The sequence below is a fragment of the Pteropus alecto genome, unplaced genomic scaffold (genome assembly GCF_000325575.1).
Source record: "Pteropus alecto unplaced genomic scaffold, ASM32557v1 scaffold20, whole genome shotgun sequence".
In the NCBI taxonomy this organism is placed as follows: domain Eukaryota; kingdom Metazoa; phylum Chordata; class Mammalia; order Chiroptera; family Pteropodidae; genus Pteropus; species Pteropus alecto.
Genome location: NW_006436298.1, coordinates 31,470,026 through 31,476,375, shown reverse-complemented (window position 1 = coordinate 31,476,375; position 6,350 = coordinate 31,470,026).

The following is a 6,350-nucleotide window of genomic DNA, read 5'->3' as shown; positions in this document are numbered from 1 at the left end:
TAAATTTCAGAAACATTGCTACATATTTGATATGAGGTTCTGGGCTTTAATTTCCTGGTCTTTTGAGAAGAGAAATATATTTGTATCAGATTTTGTGGTGAATTGTTTTTTTGCATGAGACAAAAATGGAATTATATCGGTAACCCTATTTTAGAAAACAATTTGAATAATAATTGACCACGAAATATAATAAAGCAAAAACATCAACTTGGTTGTCAGTGACTTAAATGACTGCCGTCAAAAAAAGACATTTTTTTTGACAGCAGAGTGAAAATATAAATTGTGTTTACATCCACTATACTTTTTTATAATAAAAAATCCTTCAATTCATCTTTTTTTAACCTCCCCAAAATGAATAACTTAAGGAGTTATAGTGAAAAGAACATGGTGATTCCAATTCTATTATTTACGTTTTTTTAACCTGAAACAGGTAGTTTAACAAATAAAAGACTCTATGTCATCCTTTTAAGATTAAAGTAATGAGGTTAAACTTTATTATAGGATTATCAAGTGACTTAAAGGAAAATATATGAGAGCTTTATTATATGAGAACTTTATTATAAAATAAAGTTCTTCATTATAAAATATATGAGAACTTTATTATAGGATTATCAAGTGACTTAAAGGAAAATATATGAGAGCCAGTTATAAACTAAAAGATCAATGTCAGTGTTAATATTGTTACTTCTATATGATTTATAAGAATAACAGCGCTAACATTTTGCCAACAATGCAGAGTGGGAAAAAAATATTATTCACACTTGTGTCCTTCTGACAAGTATCAGGATTAGTTTGGAGATATGTAACCAAGAAATATATAAAATAGTCTAGGTACAGTTGTCCTGAACTTTAACTCCATGATCCGAAGAAGTCCAAAATGCTCTCAGTATTTTATAAATTCTCAAGGACAGGTTTTCAAACTACTGCCTGCTCCTGGCATCTGTGTTCTTGCAAGCAACTCTGTTTCTTGCATTAGCCTGGAAGTAAAATTTATTCCTGTTATTTTTTGGCACACACACACACTCACACCCTCATATCCATACACACTCACGTACAATCCAACCACAGCAAATATTCAGGACAAGAGTTAAATGAACCTTTATGAATCTCATAGATGATTCATACTTCCCACAGCTTTTATCTGCCTCTCTTTTTTCACTCTCTTCATCTCCTTTTTCTTCCCTGGATTCCTTTATCTAAAGGACCAACATTTTGTTGGTTATGGTCAACTCATTGAAAACTTAGGGTTTCCATATTCAATATCATATGTGAATGTAATATATATTATTTATATTTTTTCTTAGATGAATTATGGTGCCAGTAGTTGAGGTAAAATATCTTTTTTCTATAATCATCCAAGTTTTGGTGATGTATTAGCTACCTGATGAATATTCACCTCCATGAGAAAAGCTTGGGTACCATCTTAAACTTAATTGAGATAAGAATTATTTCAAAAATGTTATAAATTATTACTGGCTATAGTAGAATTTCTTATCTAATCTCATTTTAGGTATCAATTTTTCAATTATTATAAATAATTAATAGCTAAAAATAACAACAAAAAATTCCCTTTATGAGTGGTTAAGAATACTATTTAGTTTTATTTGACTTTGTAATGTTATTTCATTCTGTTCTAGGTGTCTCTAAAACATTATAGTATTTTATACCTGTATGTTCGATCCATGTGCTCAGAACTGTCTATTGTAGCTTTCAAGTAAGATTTAGTTAGGAAAACAGAAGCCACTGTAGTTATTTCAAAGATGAAGAATTTTTACATCAAGAAATAAAAGCTTAAAACATGTTGGTAAGGTTAAGAAAGTAACTGTCAGGGAATCTACCATTGAATGCATAAGAAATCAGGAAAGCAGTATAAAGGTTCTTTGAGAAATTAAAAATAGAACTACTATATGATCTAGCAATCTCACTTCTGGATATATATCTTTGGAAACTAGACCATTATCTTGAAGCAATATCTGAACTCATTGCAATATTATTCACAATAGCTGAGTTATGGAAACAACCTGTGTCTGTTAACGGATGAATGGATCAATAAAATGAATTATGTACTGAATATGCAATGGAATGATATTCTGCCTTAAAAAGAAAGGAAACTCTCTTGTTCATGGCAATATGGATGAAGCTGGAGAGCATTATGCTAAGCTTAATAATACAGATAAAAGTATGAAAAATACTGCATGATATCATTTATATGTGGAATTAAAAAAATAAAAGATGAACTCTTGAAGCAATAGAATTGTGGTTGTCAGGGGATGATGGGTAGTGGAAATAGGGAGAAGCTAATAAAAGAGCTCAAACTCCAGTTATAATATGAGGAAGGTCTGAGGGTCTAATGTGTAACATGATGACTATTGTTGATTACACTGTACTTGTACAATTGAAATTTGCTAAGACAGTAGAACTTAAATAATCTCATCAAATAAATAAATAAAACAAATGAGATGATAGATGTGTTAATTAATTCAATGGGTGAAATCCTTTAACAATATGTATATATACCAAGTCATCATATTGTACGCTTTAAATGTTATGATTTTTTTCAATTATACCTCAATAAAGCTGAAAAAAAAAAAAAAGAAGTTTTTTACAGTTACTAAGTGGTGGAGCTGCATTTCAAATTCAGGCATCCAGGATTCAGAATCCATACTTTAACTACTAATCCTAACTGACAGGAACTGTTCTCTCCAATTACATCTTAATGGCTTTACAATATATTATGCTTATAGAATAATGTGAGGCCATTAATTAAATTTTAGGCTGCCATAGAAACATATAGCTTAGGGATAGCCCTTTTTCTGTGAGTTCTAAAGCAATGAAAGGATTGTTTGAGCTGCAACGGTTCATGAAAATTATCTAGAAGTTATTTGAATCAGCTCCCAATATATTAACATACACCAAGCTACGACAAATGAGCAGTTTAACAAACCCCTCCAATGGAGCAAACTTTATGAATACTGCAGAGACATCAAGCTCTTTATGAGACCAAAAAGAAAGAGGAGACTCTTTGGAATTCTTGATGACTACAAGGCATGTTTGAGCCATTCAGACACAGGGTCCTCCCCAAAGTGATGTGAATATACTCTTCTCTTAATGCATGAATCTATTAAAAATAAATATTGCTGATAACTTTGAACATTTAAAGCTATACAATATGTATAGGAAAAAGCAATCAATATTTGAATTGTCTAACAGATAAGGTGTAAAAAAGGCAAAGGATCCACATGTGTGTTTCAAGAAGAACAAAACAATAGAAAAGCCTATTGCACATCGAAGCTAGATATTTTAAAAGGTGATTCTTAATTGTTTATCATTCACTAATTGCTAGTTACCGTGGAGTTTCAAATTATCAGACTCTGGGAAAAATACTTATGTTATGAAAAGGTTTGCTGTTATAAACTAAATTTCATAATCATGTTTTTTTCTTGCCTCTTTTATTTTAGTCACATTGCCAATTAACATTAGAAGTTATTTCCTCCCAATAGTAAAATAGATGCTTTGGTAGAGACATGCCAAATGTGTATTTTAAAATGCTTATAATGAGTAGAAAAATAACTATATAACTTTTTCATTGTTCTGCATCTTTTTTTATTATTCACATATTTTACAAGTTTAAAAAACTGCCTTTTTATAGTTTCCCTAGTTTAAAATTCCCAGACATTAGTGGAAATACTAAAACAAAATATAATGATAAAAATGGTTCTTAAATAATGCCCAAGAGAGTTCCTAAGATCGACTTTATCTACTTTTTGCAGGCACAGCTTTAACATAGCATAAGATGTGAACTCTATTTAGCTGACACTTTGGTGGTATGAGTATGTTTCACAACTAATCAGCACCTGAATAATCAAAGGTGTGTACCATCCATCAGCTTTAATGAAGCATTAAAATACTTTAATGGAACTTAGGGTAATTAGAAAGTCTCTTATGCAGTTCATCTACTAACAAGAACATCTTTAGGATTAATAATAATGTAGTAAATTTTCAAACGAAGAATGGTAGCTTTTCTTCAGCAACCCCATTTGTAAAACTAGAATTGTTTTATGTATTTCGAGGAGATATTGGGTATAATTCATGATTAAACTGTTTTTGAAATATTAATAGCGCATTAGTTGAAATTAGGTCTATTGTTCTTCCTTAAAGATCAGTCATAAGAGAGAAAATTGAAAAAAAAGTACAGTTCTCCATTAATTAAAGATTTATAATTACATTTGAAAGAATCTAGTGCCTTAGAGAAGATATTTACCCTACAGATTGATATTTATCTAATAAAGCCATTTAGACTGTGGGAACAGGATAAAATTCACTATTAGTAAAGGATAGGTTGTGTATTACAATTTAATAAAATTAGTTGGAATGACTGCCATTCAACATTATTTTTATAACTTCTTGAAAATCAATCACTTCTTCTACAATGAATATTAACTCAGCTGAAGAGCAGGAAAATTATTAAATGATCATTTTAAAACCTCTGTCAATTCAGTGCTCAACTTTCTGTTGGAGCTGGTTTAGGCACCTTTGAATGGCTTTGTATATCTTCTCCTTTTTTCCCCACTACAGTGGTATCTAAATACGAGGAAGAGTGGTGAGCTTACTGTGTTTTAAGAAGAGGTGGAAGAGGGAACCATATTGCCTCACATCTATTTGCATTTTAGTTGACTCTGCTGCTAATGCCCACTTGGGTGTGACTAGTCTCATCACTACACCAGTTGTCCTGAACAATTTATCTGGCCTCAGTGCTCCTGTCTGTGGCACTTTTTTTTTTTTTTTCTGTTAGTGTGCAGGATCACCAGCATGTTCAATGTGTCATTTTGTTCCTTCACTGGAGCATATGGGACATTCTTAGTATTCTGAAAAAGACACTGGGAGCCAGGAATACCACCACAATCCCTTTTTTCTATCTCTATCCCACCATTGGTGCTTTGTTTTATCTTTTACATCACCTGAGACATGAAACCAAGCCTATATTCAATTCTCGTAAGCTCGTCTTTCTCATATAAGTCCAAAGAACAAAGCTATTAGCCTGAAGTCCTAAATTTCTCCATATATATCCAAACATATCAAAATTACTTCAGACTCTGTTATCAGCCTTCCTAATTTTCTCTCTTACCTATTTTTCTTTGTACAGTCTTTCAGGACTAGAAGGAACTGAATTAGAATTTTGCTATACTTTGTGTCATATGTACCTACCTTATGTCTGCATAACTCATGACCTAGATCACATAATGTTTCCTTGTAGTTTCTACCCCAGGAACTAAAAGAGCTAAATATTTGTTTTCTAGCCACTCTACTATTAGGAGTAAGCATGTGACAGAATACTAACAAAAAGCATGGATGTGGAAAACTTCTAGAGTCATCTACTTACATAACGTGTGGTTGATGCTACCACCTTCCTTTCTTAAGCCATTTTCATGCTTAGAATGTGTGTGTGTGTGTGTGTGTGTGTGTGTGTGTGTGTGTGTGTGTGTTGGGGGGTGGGAGAGGGGGGGTTCAGTGATCGCCATAGAGAAAAGAGTGAAATGTAAGTTTCATACAATTTTTCAATTTATTTCTATTAGGAAACCATGTCAACCATTTCCTACCCACAAACTATTTAGCATCTGAGAAAAAATAAACTCACATTTGTAATATTTGGAGTATTTTAGTAAATATACCCAAAAGCAATTTTGACTGATATATTCCTGCTTTTCCATCTGTATAAAATGTTCTTTCCTCATTCTCTCCTATGCTTAGGTCTCAACTTTAATATCACTCCTCAGAGAAGACTTGATATAAAGTAAGCCCACTGCTTATATTTATTATAAAATCCTATATTTTATAATAAAAATTATTATATTTTCTTAGCAAAAATTGTCATGTATTTTAGAGCTATTTGTGGAAAAGAATTACTATAAAGTAGATTCTCAGTAATTGGAATATATCCTGAAATTTTAGAGACCTCAAAATATAGGTATTTCTATAATTTAAATACCTTTTTTTTTTTAATAAAAAAAAATAATGTTCTTGGTGTTATTCTTTCTGTTGTAGTTGTTTTTAACTAGGTATTAGAAGTTACAGTGGTAGGTTAGGGCGTGGTGACAGAAGCTGAGAAGGAGCAGATACAGGTACTATATTGCTGGTTAGGCAAGTTCAGAGGCTGGTGATGTGTGGCTCTTCTTGAGTCTCATGGCTCAGGAACAGCAAACTTATTTCTCAGTAGTAGTTTTATAATAACATACACAATAGATTTTAGTGATAATTCACACCTAAATGCAAATGATTAATAGCTTAATGACTTTGGTCTACTTTATTTTTGTTTGAAATTTTTCCTTCAGTAAAATATGTTTCATTCAAAT